The 12,595-nt window shown below is 38.6% G+C and overlaps 1 long non-coding RNA gene across 1 annotated transcript in view; it reads left to right on the plus strand.

Moving 5' to 3' along the window:
• Window positions 1–9,771: 9,771 nt before the first annotated feature.
• Window positions 9,772–12,595, plus strand: part of LOC148186915 (uncharacterized) — a 48,414-nt gene continuing 45,590 nt past the window's right edge. The window contains exons 1-2 of the long non-coding RNA XR_015779038.1: window positions 9,772–9,879; window positions 10,420–10,543. This is a non-coding gene — a long non-coding RNA (uncharacterized LOC148186915). The remainder of the gene's footprint in view (window positions 9,880–10,419; window positions 10,544–12,595) is intronic.

Consider the following 12,595-nt stretch of genomic DNA (forward strand, 5'->3'; position numbering starts at 1 on the left):
AGATTAGTGGATGAGACATGGGCAAAACTAAAAACTCAAAGTACATGTCAAATACATTTTTCCCAAAGATGTTTTTTGTTGATATTGATACATTACAGTGACATACGTTCAAGTGTTTGTTTTTCTGATTTTGTGTGCTCATGATTAATGGAGCTGTTCACAGTTGGGTCCATTGTTTGTATAGAACTCAATACTGTGGTGCCAGTTTCCGATCGCTACTGTGCAGACTCTGGTGCCAAATGACATCTCAAACACAAGAGGGCATTGCCCGTATCTGGGATCTTTTGGCTTTGTCTTTGTACAATTGGAGGAAGTGGAGACCTTTTGTTGATCTTTATAAAGCCCACAGTAATTGGTTAAGTTAAACATTTATTTATATTATGGTGATAATTCAAGTTGATCAGCTTTATAATTATCAACAAAAACCTTCATTATTTGGATCATCTAGCTCATGAAAAATGAGGTTTGCCATATGATCTACAGCCATTTTTGTATTAGATTCATATTTATTCAAAATGTAGAATCAGTCTTGGTATTGGCAGATGTACAGTATTAAAGGACTTGGATCGGGATGGGCACCATTGTATTGTACCATTGACTGTTGCTGCCATGTTTCTTTAAAATCTGCTTTGATCTAGATGAACTTCCATTTGTGTGTGAAATGCTGTGAGGTTCATCAAGAATTACAGATAAAATGGAACAAGGTAGCAATAAGCATGCACCTTTTGATGACTGCGTAATCTAAATGGAATTTTTGCCTGATTAAATTTAGGAAACTGAAGAGAGTAAATATTGTGATGTTGTTTCACCAAACTTCCCTGGATTTTTTGCCTGATTTAAAATAGGAAATCAGAGAACGTAAATATTGTGGTATCATATCTCTGAAATTCCCTGTACCTGTGTGTGTTTGTTGATTATTTTGAAAAGCACCCCTCTTACTCCAGGGCTGACAGTAAAAATAACAACACCGCCTTCCAAACTCCCCTTCAGCTTTTTTAAACAACACAAAAGACAGTTACATCAGATCCTGTGCACCAGTAAAAGGCAGAACTGTGTTTATGACTTCACTTCAGGACAGATTATCTCTTCTTTTCCTCAAAATCTAGCCCTCTGCCAGACAACGGAAACTGCTGGAGAGCTCCAGTTAAAGCCAGACTCCTATTAGCGGAAGAGCTTTATATTCAGCCTGAGCCCAGCAGGAGTTTATATGTAGGCAGCTGCCATAGACTTACTAAATCACCAATTAGAGTAATGAGAAGCAGGCAAAGGTTAAGGTTTATTTTAAGTCACGTGTCATCGGCGTACATGTGAGTGTAAAAACAAATGAATTAAGCCAATTTCATCCAGCTCAGTGACATCCAATAAAGAGAAAATTCACAGAAAGTAAGGAACAAAATCTCCAAATTAAAGTTGTTGTCAGGGGATTCAGACAGAGCTGAATGGCTGCAGACAGGCACATTAGTAACCAGGACCAATAAATATACAGGACTTTGCCAAGGTGACACAATGTTAGCTACTGTTTTCCCAGCACCAGTACTTAAAGATAAACGCTTCCATTTGACTGCCTCATAGGTCCTGGCCCAGAGAGTCATTCAAGCCAAGCAGAACTGCTGGGGTTGGTTCTCCAGGTAGTGATAACCACACAATCATAAAACAATACATCCAACATATCCTCAAACAAGGGTTTGTATGACATCTAACGAATTAGAACAACAAAAATGGCATCCTCGCATTACAAACCTTATGTAAAGTTACGTAGGTTAGGTTGAGGAAAGAGATCATGGTTGGGGGGTGTCACATTACGTGTTTAACATAAGTTATATAGGTTAGGTTTAGTAAAGTAAAGTTATGTAGGTTAGATTTACAAAACTAAAGTTGCATAGGCTAGATTCACTAAAGTAGAGTTATGTAGGTGATGTTTAGGAAAGTTAAGAAATATAGATCATGTTTAGGAAAGTAAAGTTACATGGGTTATATTTAAGAAAGTAAAGTTATGTAGATTATGTTTAGAAAAGTAAAGTTACATAGATAATATTTACAAAACTAAAGTTGTGTGGGTTAGGTTCACTAAAGTAGAGATGCGTAGATTATGTAGAGGAAAAGAACATCTTAACGATAACATTCTTTACGTAACTTAGCTTAGGAAAGCAAAGTTACTTTGATTAATTTTAGGAAAGATAGGTCAGGTTTAGGTTAGCAGATAGGTATGTTAGGTTTAGTAAATCATGGTTAGGCGTCATCATGCCACATACTCAGCATAAAGTTATGAAAATTATGCAATGTAATGGTTTTACATGGGAAACCAAGTCCAGTCTCCTTTGGGAGAGTCATGTGTTTGTTTGACCAACGCATCATCCCAAACTGCATACTTGCATGGACTTCCGGTCTTTGTTACTACTTGCTTTTTTACTCTCTTATGGGCATTGTTCATGTGATTGCAGCCTTTCCAATTATGTTGGTTGTTAACACGTTTCAGGCTCATGATTATGTTGGTTATATGAATTCTGGTGCATGACTTTTTGTAGATATATGTTCACACAGTACATGAGAACAGCCTTATACATTTGACTGTAGTTGCATCATGTTGAACAAATGTCTGCACTCCAAAGGATCAGTTTGTAAGTCAATGGAAGAATGAAAAATAAAGGTGAATCTTCAGCACAAGTTACCTGTGAAGTCATGTGACTCAGGAGTAAACTGTGAGGTCAAGACAGCAATGGCCAATCAGGAGGAATGTAGTCAAAGGTTCATCAGAAGGCAGCTAACAAAATAAATACTTACAAAATAACAAAAATGAGTGCTTAGGTAACACAAACAGTGCTGTGGTTACGTAAACAGCAAATTAAATTATTAGTTATGTCACTTTATGCATGGGCTATCAGTTGTAATTATATTCTTTCAGGTTATTCCACTTTCATGAACTTCTGACTGTTGCTTGCTGCCAGAAAAAGAAATTTAGTCGGATTCAATGACTCATTGTAAATGTCACTGGTTAAATGTGATATAAACGTGGATACTGAATGATGAACCTCAGGCAGTGATTTTCCTCCAACATAAATACACAGCATTGTGGAAGTGAGCAGTTTGTTTGAACAAACATTCTGTAAAACCAATTACCATTTTTTGGTATGTGTGACCTTTTAAAAACTGTAATTGAAACAGCACCGTCCGCAAATGGAATCAATAAGTGGACACATGTTTTGTTGTTGTTGATTTTTTAAGAGGCAGTAGAACTGGAAACTTTAGAAGAGTCAGCATCATGCAGAGCAGCAATACTCCATCACAAGTACAAGAGATGCAGTAGTTTTCTTTAGTAAAATAACTTAGGGCACTCATGAGGTACTGTGCTCAACAGTACAGTTGAGTTTGGTCTTGCTTAACAGTGTTGGTCACTTGTCTGTTCTTTGATCAGCTAAAGAAGTAAGGATGGACAGAGGTAGGCAGGAGTAAAAGGATAGATCTTCAAAAGGTACAAAGAATGGATAGGAAGGAAATACAAAGGAATGAGGTAAAAGAAAGAAAAAAGGACACACTGATTTTAAAATTGGAATCTGCAAAGTAACTTTTATTTTAAAATAAGTAAAAGACGGCCTTGTATCAGACCAGAAAAAAATCCCAGACTTTTAATGAGAGATCAGGGAAATGTAAGCTTCCATGTGGGCCTACAAATAAATATCATCCCCAGGGCACTCTCTAGGGAACAAAAAAACAAAGCAGAGCTGAGTCTTATGGAAATATCATTAGTTTTGCAAGTATTTTGTCATGACCAAATTCATCCTTAGTGGAATACTTAATGTCTGTACCAATTTTTTAATGCATAAATACATGTGGTAGATGACCTGCTGGTTGTGCTAGAGGGAAAGTCGGGGTATCGCCAAAATCAGTAGGATTCATCCTGATGGCAATATGAATGTTTGCACTAATTTTTATATCAAAATCATTCCGGTACATGGTGAAATATTCTTCAGAATAAGTGAAAGTGTTAAGCTGCTGGTTGCAGGAAAACTCAGAGAAAAAAATTCAGGGAATCATTAAATCAGCAAGAGTCATCCTCTAGGGAGCATGAATGTCTGAACCAAATTTAATAGCAGTCCAGTTAGATATTCTGGACCAGCTGACAAACATTGCCCTCGTTGCATACCGCTTACGTGGCAGAAATGTTACATTTCTCTCTAAGGAAAAACAGAAAAGACACAGTAGATTCCAAACATGGAAATAGTAAAAGCTTGAGACTGTACTTTTCACCAGCAGTGGAGAAAATGTACCGCAGCCCTGCTTCAAAGAGAAAACTCACCCAGTGATGTCAATATGCAGTGTACATGTCAAACGTTCTTGTTAACACACCTCCTTGTTTAAAAACACTCACACTTTCTCCTGCTTTTTTAATCTGAGAGCTGCTTCTAGAGAGAAACTATAAAACCTCATCCATACAGAGTTTTTCTTTTTCTTCCTCAAACTGAAAAATAATCATCAGGCCGCCAATGTGCTGACTGAGCTTCATGACTGCTGGAGCCATGGAAATGAACGTGTAATTTCAAAAACATGCATACTGTGTGGAGGGATGATTTGCGCTCTGAATATACTGTACATGTTTTTTGTCCATCAGCAGCAATCTGAGAAATACTGAAGGGCTTAGCTGTATCCACATGGTCAGTAAACCTCATATAGATGATGTGTGGACATTAAATAAAGGAATGAACATAAAAAGCTTCATGTGGAGAGACGACTGATCCCGAAATTACTGGTTGAATTGCAGAAGAGTGACGTTTATCAGGCGGATTTACTGTAAGTGCTGCTTTATGTTAAAGTAGGTTATAGAGATCTAAGAGAATTTATAAAAACCTTTGGGTTATATGAGTAGAGTAATTTGTGGCCATAAAGGCGGTCATACCCTCTTCCCTATCCAGGCAAACTGAAGAGCAGTAAACCAGGAATTAACAGGGAATTCAAAGTCTTTCTCAACAACAGAGATAGAAAAAGCACATGAACAAGTTGCATAGATCTGTCCTCAGGTTACATCTAACGTGTGCATATGTGAGAGAGACGAGTAGCCAGGCTCACCTGTATTTATTGGAGGTTTAGGATGATTTAGAACATGTGGATGCTCCTCAAACATCCATGAGCTGCCCACTTTGACGCAAGATTATCATAGTGTCAGATATTCTCACAGACAGAAAACTGGACATCGTTTATTTTTCCGTGAGACGTTACATGAGGTGTTCCACATGGAGCAGGTTGCCAGATTTGACAGAGTTATGTTCTCTGAGGAATTTAAATTTGATGGCTCACTTCAAACATCTGAGCTCCACGTGAGAGGTGCTGTCTGCAGAGGTAGACCAGGGCATTAGAGTATCTTGCAACATGTTGCTGTGTAAAACTGTCCAAAAACTGGGACAGACGTGCCACAAAAGAAGTATCAGTGTCCTCTTTGTACGTCTCACTCCCCCATACCCATTCATTAGGCCTTTCTAAAAGCAGCCCCTAAACAGTCTCATTACTACTTCCACTCCATTTCCACATCTATGTGAAGGGTCTTCCACTAAATCCCACCCTGAACCAATTAGCTGGGAGTTGAGGTGAGCTATAAAACCCTGCTGAGTAAGGCTGTTTTATAGCAGTGTGTAGGTGCCTCTGCACCATAGCCTACACAAGTGGCCTACACTATTGAAAGCATTTATACTTGTGTTGTGGTGTATCTGCAATTACACGACCGAAAAGCCAGCTGGCACTGGGGTTTCTATGCCTCTGTTGAGTTACTGCGAAGTGCAGTTAAGTTTGATTGATTCAACTAACACTCATAAAACATGGCTTAACAGCAACAACATTTAACAGAAGTAAGAAATTAACCACCATTATAACTCACAAGGTTCACAGGCAAAACAGCTGTCTATTGCCAGATATGTTTTCTCCACAAATACAAAATGCTAATGTTGTTAGCATTAGCAAGTGACATTTCCCATTGCATAAATTAGCCTAGCAGCCAGCGGACTTTTCCTCTAGTCATAAAACTGGGAACAGCAACAGCTTTTAACAAAAGTACAAAATTTGACTCCATTATAACTCACAAGTTTCACCGACAATCACCTTAGACATATTTTTTCCCACATATAGGCTTTCAACATGCTACTATCAATAGCATAAGTCTGTGGCATTTCCCACTACATAACTAAGCCCATGGTTAGCAGACTTTTCCTCTACTTATGTGAGGCCAGGATAAATCACACACAGGACTTAAATTCTATTTTGTGGGTTTGATGTCTCTGCAATAAGGTCTGTTTCCATTGAGGGAAATAGCTTTCAATTTACAAAAAGATCTGATCACCAGGATGTGAAGTTAGACTAGATTTCTGGGGAGGTTATGGCAGAGGCTATGCATCTATGTATGGCCTGTGTACAGCGTAGATTCAATGCAGAAGTATAAACTAGGCCTTACTGACCATGTGCAACACTGTGTCTTGCTCGTCATGGAAGACGCACCATAAGTTCCACGTGATGCAATAACTGCTTCAACAAAGATGTTTTTTCACACAGATGTTCACAACTTAAAGGTTATCTGTACAATGCCAGTCTAAGAAACTGTAGACATGAAAGATGAAAAATTAATATCACAAAATTAGGGTAAACAATAGCAGCACATAGATATTGAATGTAAGTCATACAAATACATATGCAGGACATGAAATGGGGGTAAGTTTTACTTTCCCCCATGGTTAGGAGACATTAGGTTACTGTTCTGCCGGATAGAAGGAAGTTCATCCCAAAACTTAGCACTGTATTTATACTCATACACCTTAATGAAAGGTGCTTCATTCAGCTGTGAACGTGACCACAGACAGTTATCACCCATGAAGGCGTGGTAGTGAGGAGGGTCTGGTTTGAGAAAGGCCCTACACGTCCAACACATGCCCTCTGACTTTTTCACCTCCCTCAGTCACCCGATTTTCACATCTACCCACTCCAACTTGACCTTCCCACCTGCTCACCTGTATCAGCCCTGCATAATCCAACCACTTTGCCCCAGCCATTTGCCTTACGAGCCAATGATACTCTGTTGTCCTGCTTCCTACCTACCCGTCTCCCTGCCTCGCTCCTGCTATCCTCTGGACTCCCCATGTTTGGACTTGCCAGTGGACCTACGAGCATTCACTTTTTCAATAAATCCCTACACTCCTGTGGTCTTTGTTTGTGTGCATTTAGGTCTTATTACTAATTGCGTGACAAGAAGGTGCTTCAGCAGGCAGTTCAAGAGTCATACAGGACATTTTTTTTGTGAGAGACATGTTGTTTTTAAAGTTATTAAAATGTCATCTTGCAATGCAGCACAAACCAAATTCCATTCAGCTTCACTGGATAATCACAGACAACATACTATTAGAGCCACTATGAGGACAGAGAAAGAATAGATATGTTGAGGTAGGTATGTTAACAAATGTCTAAAATTTTTAAAAGAAAAGCTTACATTTTGCCAGAAGAAAATCCTAATATTTTGAAAATGAACTTACAAAGGAAAACATGCATATGTAATCTACCCATCTAATCATAAATACAACATTTAAAGTGTTAACACACTTTTCTTGTAATAATAAAACCTGGTTCTGTTACGATTGCTGCATTTTCTTGTAATAGTATTACTATTATTTTTGAATTCTTCAATACCTGTACCCTACTATATTTTTGTGGCAATGAAAAACCTCGGAAAATGAAAATTATCTTCATGGTGTTTTTCCACATATGGACAACATTAATAAAAACAAATGTTTTTGTAATGTAAAAAGAAGATTTATTTAAAGTCTAATTTTCTTGCTTTAGATGTGAACTAGAATGTGGGACATATTGGCCCGCTGTCAGTCACCATATTATTTGTTAACTCACTGTTTGTTAGAATATAATGAGAAAAGTTGAAATTTTAAGTTCCCTGAAAATGTTATTATTATATTTCTTTACAAATAAACTCAACATTGTATTTTCTAATTACCTCATTTATTTTAAAAAACGAAAGTGCACTAGCTTCTTTCTCTTTTCTTCCACACTGATGATTAAATCCTCTTTCTCCACTCTTGTTGGTGGTTGCATGTGTGTATACACTGTAAATCCTGTTTACACACAACACATGACTGGGAATGAACCACACATGCATTAGTTATTCACAAAGTACACAACACAAATGCAAGTCTCTGGAAGGCTGTAATACATGTAAACATATTATAACACCAACCAATCCTGCAGCTCGCAGCTCTATTCTCATTTCCTTGCTGGATTGTCATGGTTGGATGATTATATAAGAAAAAAAACACATGTTATCCTTTAAGTCACTGAGACATACACAAGAAACATGACGCATAGAATAATCGTTGTGGATTTTAAAAGGCGTCTGTTGTGGTTTCGAGGTGACAGATGAGGCTACATTTACTTTTTTCACTTTAATATAAACAGTCACAAGTGTGCAAATGACTCCTCGGATGTTTTGACCTTTTCTTGCAGGACGACTGATTCACTGGTCCCATAGTCAGATGGTTTTAAAGACCAAAAATTTTCATATGTAAACCAAAAGAAGTGCAGCTCTGTCATGATAAACTCTCATCACCTGAAAGGCAGAGGATGAAAAATCACAGGCCTGAGTTTTGAGGTGGTTTGTGTAACCTCTCCTGTCAGCAGCAGACCTTCCAGCCACTGGCAGCTAATAGCAGCTAATTTGAGTCTGTCTGCAGCAGCGGTGAGTAATGCCTTTGAACAAATGCACTCTTAAAAAGCACATGTCATCTGAAACACCGAAATCCTGATGACTATCAAGGACCTGGAACATTTTTGTCACTCAGACATTAACCCTTTTAACACAGAATTTGTGCTATAGGGCCACTACTAAGTCCCTTCTTTTTGCCTCCTTTCCATTTTTACACAGAACTAAGCGATGGCCACATCATGCCGCCCCTGTGTGTGATTTTATATAGTAAGCTGGCATCGTGTAAGAAAAAGAGGAGAGATGTTTAATACAGCAGCGCCTGCCTCTTGTGTGGCATAGAATAAAAGCATTAGCAGTGCCCTCCGAATAATAACAATGGCATAACATGTCAATAACAATAAGTTACTGTCCCTATTATATGTGGGCTGTTCACTGACTCTGAGCAGGGATGCTCAACTCGCTTTGCTTTAGGGGCCACTTTTGCAAAATGACAGGAGGTCAGGAACCAGTCACAGCAGCCCCACAGATGTCGTTTAAGACATTTCTAGGATTTTAACAAGTTTCTAGGATTTTAGGACATTTTCTTGAATTTTGGAACATTTCTTGGATTTCAGGACGTGTCTTGGATTTCAGGACATTTCTCATATTTTAGGACATTTTTAGAACATTTATCATATTTTAGAATGTTTCTAGAATTTTAGGATGTTAGGATTTAAGAACATTTCTAGGTTTTTTAGGACTTTAGGGGCTTAAACTATTTTTTATGCTGTTTAATGCACTCTGACACCTTATGTGTGCTAAGAGTACAAAAACAATTCTGAGTGTGAAATCACTTCATTTCTATTGTGAATTACATCATTGTTGGGGGAACAGGCAATGCAAAAGTGGCTATAGATTTCACTTCATCTTTCACTTCTGCATACACAGTTGAAAAGATGTTTGACAGTCGAAAACATGTGATTTAGTCCACTGGGCAAGTGTATATTGCCTTCACCGTGCTCCAGTAAAGTAAGAGAATGTTTTTATCGCTAATTAAACTATGCTTTTATTTTGAAAGAATTGCAACCGGTAGCAGGAAGTGGAACCGTGCAGGTGTCCTGCGCACTGCAGCGCACTTCCGCCGCACACATGGACGTATCGACCGCACAACGAAGGGAAACGTCAAAGTTTGTTTAGCACCTGGCCAGTAAGAGCACAAGGCTAGTCATTGTTTCGTTTTATATTGTGTGCAGTATCGTTTTTCGTTATAACGCCTTTTTAATAGTTCTTTTTTTCCCGAGTTGAAAAGAGTATATATGTGTCAGCTAGCTTAATGCTATATTATCGTTAGCCTAAAAATCGGGTCATTCCTTTTCCTTAAATGACGTTAACCATTTATAAGAAATGCAGCGGTATTAAAGTTTCCCTTTCGGTTTCTGCAGTATGTTTACAAGTGAAAGAAGGATTAAAGCTGTATCACATATGAGATTTTTTGTCAAATTAATATGCTTTATTTTGATTGTCCCTCAGAAGATAAAAAAATATTTCAAGTCAAATATGCTTACCTAAGTTATAGCAATCTGTGGGAGTAAGTTAAGTTACAAAGGGTTAAAAGGTTGTCATTTCATGGTTGTGTGAATGGTACGAATAATTTATTTTCAATACAAGCTTTGTGTGAGAAGATCTATGAGTTTTGATTGAATATTATAGGAAGATTAAAGAATTGTAATATTTTGTATTTATTTTGTTTTTCGCCCTAGCTCCTATGGTGTGTTCACAGTAAGTTTTGGAGCTACAGTGTCACAAAAAAGCTTTTTATGAACCATCAGTCGGAGGGCAAGACCATCATTCAGCCACTGATGCTACAGCAAGTAAGCCCAAAGGGTAAGTTTCTATCCCGATTTACATACTTTCTGAGAGTTTCAAGAAAAATCAGCCCAAGAAATGCAAATAAATACCTGTATCCACTACTCTTATGCAAATATTATGAGTTGTGATGAAAGTTGCTGGCAGTAATTTTCTTGCTGAGTGACGTTAAACCACCGCAGACAGGGAGGGTGCAGTGAGGTGACGCATTTGAAACAGGGCCGCAGAAGTGACCCGCGCTTTGAAGCCAACGTTTGTTGTGGCCAAACAATGAGTTACACGATGCTCTGTGGCTCAAAGAGACGTCTTCTGATCAAACTTGCATAGAAAAAGAGACTCCCTAAATGAGAGGACACATCTTTCTGAATATCACGAAAATGACTTGTTTCATTATCAAAATCTGATCCATTCGGTGCAGTACCATTTGGAAAGTCTAAAAGAGCCGCAAGATTGAATCAGATTATCCTCATTCAAGTTATCGGCGCACTAAACCAGAATTAGCCGTCTCAGAGGGGGAGCAGTGCCCATCATCCCGCTAATTTTTTATGCAGCAGTTGAACTATTTTGGATTCATGCGCCACTGAGCAACTTCTATAGAAATGATTAGGGGCCCACCTGCAACGCTGTATCCAGTTCTCTGCATACATCCACAATGTAAAAGAGCACCAGTCAAAAGGAAAACCATGATGGCAATATGATATTTCTGTTTACATTTATAGTGATACCCCAACACTCCCTGTTTGCCAAGCACAAAAGATTTTTGCAATTTTGGATTTCTGGCATTTCCTCTCAGTTTTTTTCATTGCACAATATGAAAACAGAACAGTGAGGTTTTAGTGAGGCAGCAGAGAAACTGCAGTTGAATGCAATTGTTACTGAGAAAATTGCCCTTCTGACTTTGTATTTTCAACATTTTCTTGTACAATTTTACCATTGACCTCAGTTCCTGAAAGGTTTTGGTTCTCTCCTGTTTACTGCTCTATTCTATTCCATATTAGTAATTCATTTTTTATTTTTGTCTTCACATGCCTTTGCCCAAAGGATTGAGTTTGCATTTTAAACTGTGGTATATTTGGATGAGTGTGATATGTCAGATCAAATCAGGCCTTCTGCAGAATCTAAACCTTTGAGTTTACAGGGTTAAATACACGTACATTTGTCAGGTGTTTTTTCAGTTACTGCAAAGCCCCAGGTTTCAAAGTTTGATAGAGTAATGAGATAATCCTCTATTTCCAACCAAGCAACAAAGGTGACTTCATGCATCTGCCTGTTAAAAGGATTAAATGTGGTCGTGTAGTCAGACAGCCATGTGAACACAGTATATCTTTTGCACATGTAAAACCAATCATCATTTTAGTATCATACTCGCCCACTGAGATCAGACTTATTACAGATCTTGATGCAATGTGACGGTTCGTAAACAGCGACTATAACCAGACTTGATATTAGGTAATTTGCGTCATAAATGGATGTGACTAAGTCATTCTCTGTAATCTGTTCTCTGAAGGTTCTTCACATAAAGTCTCCACTTTATGGGCCGCCAACGTGGTAATATGCGTAAGAGCAGAATGACAAAAGCTTTTAGCAGAAAAGTCTGCTCAGCTCCTCATTCTTCAAACCATGTTATTTGGATCAGTGCGTCAGCGTGGACACAGTGAAGCTCTGCGTAGATGTACATTGTTTTACAGTGAACTGGGTCATATTAACCTGAGGAGGTCAGGAAGTAGCAAGACTAGTAGTGCTGGGCAAGTTACTTTCAAAAAGTAATATAGCATATATTACGAGTTACTTTTATTTTTTTAAGTAATAAGATACTTGACGGGTGGCACGGTGGCTTTGTGGTTAGCACTGTTGCCTCACAGTTCGCATCCCGGTTGGAACGGGGTTGGTCCAGGCGGGGGCCCTTCTGTGCGGAGTTTGCATGTTCTCCCCGTGTCTGCGTAGGTTCTCTCCGGGGTCTTCGGGTTCCTCCGACAGTCCAAAGACATGCAGCTCAGGTTGATTGGTGACTCTAAATTGCCCTTAGGTGTGACTGTGAGCGTGTACGGTTGTCTGTCTATACGTGTCGGC

The sequence above is a fragment of the Plectropomus leopardus genome, chromosome 16 (assembly GCF_026936395.1).
Source record: "Plectropomus leopardus strain MGB_pleo_1.0 chromosome 16, ASM2693639v1, whole genome shotgun sequence".
In the NCBI taxonomy this organism is placed as follows: Eukaryota; Metazoa; Chordata; class Actinopteri; order Perciformes; family Serranidae; genus Plectropomus; species Plectropomus leopardus.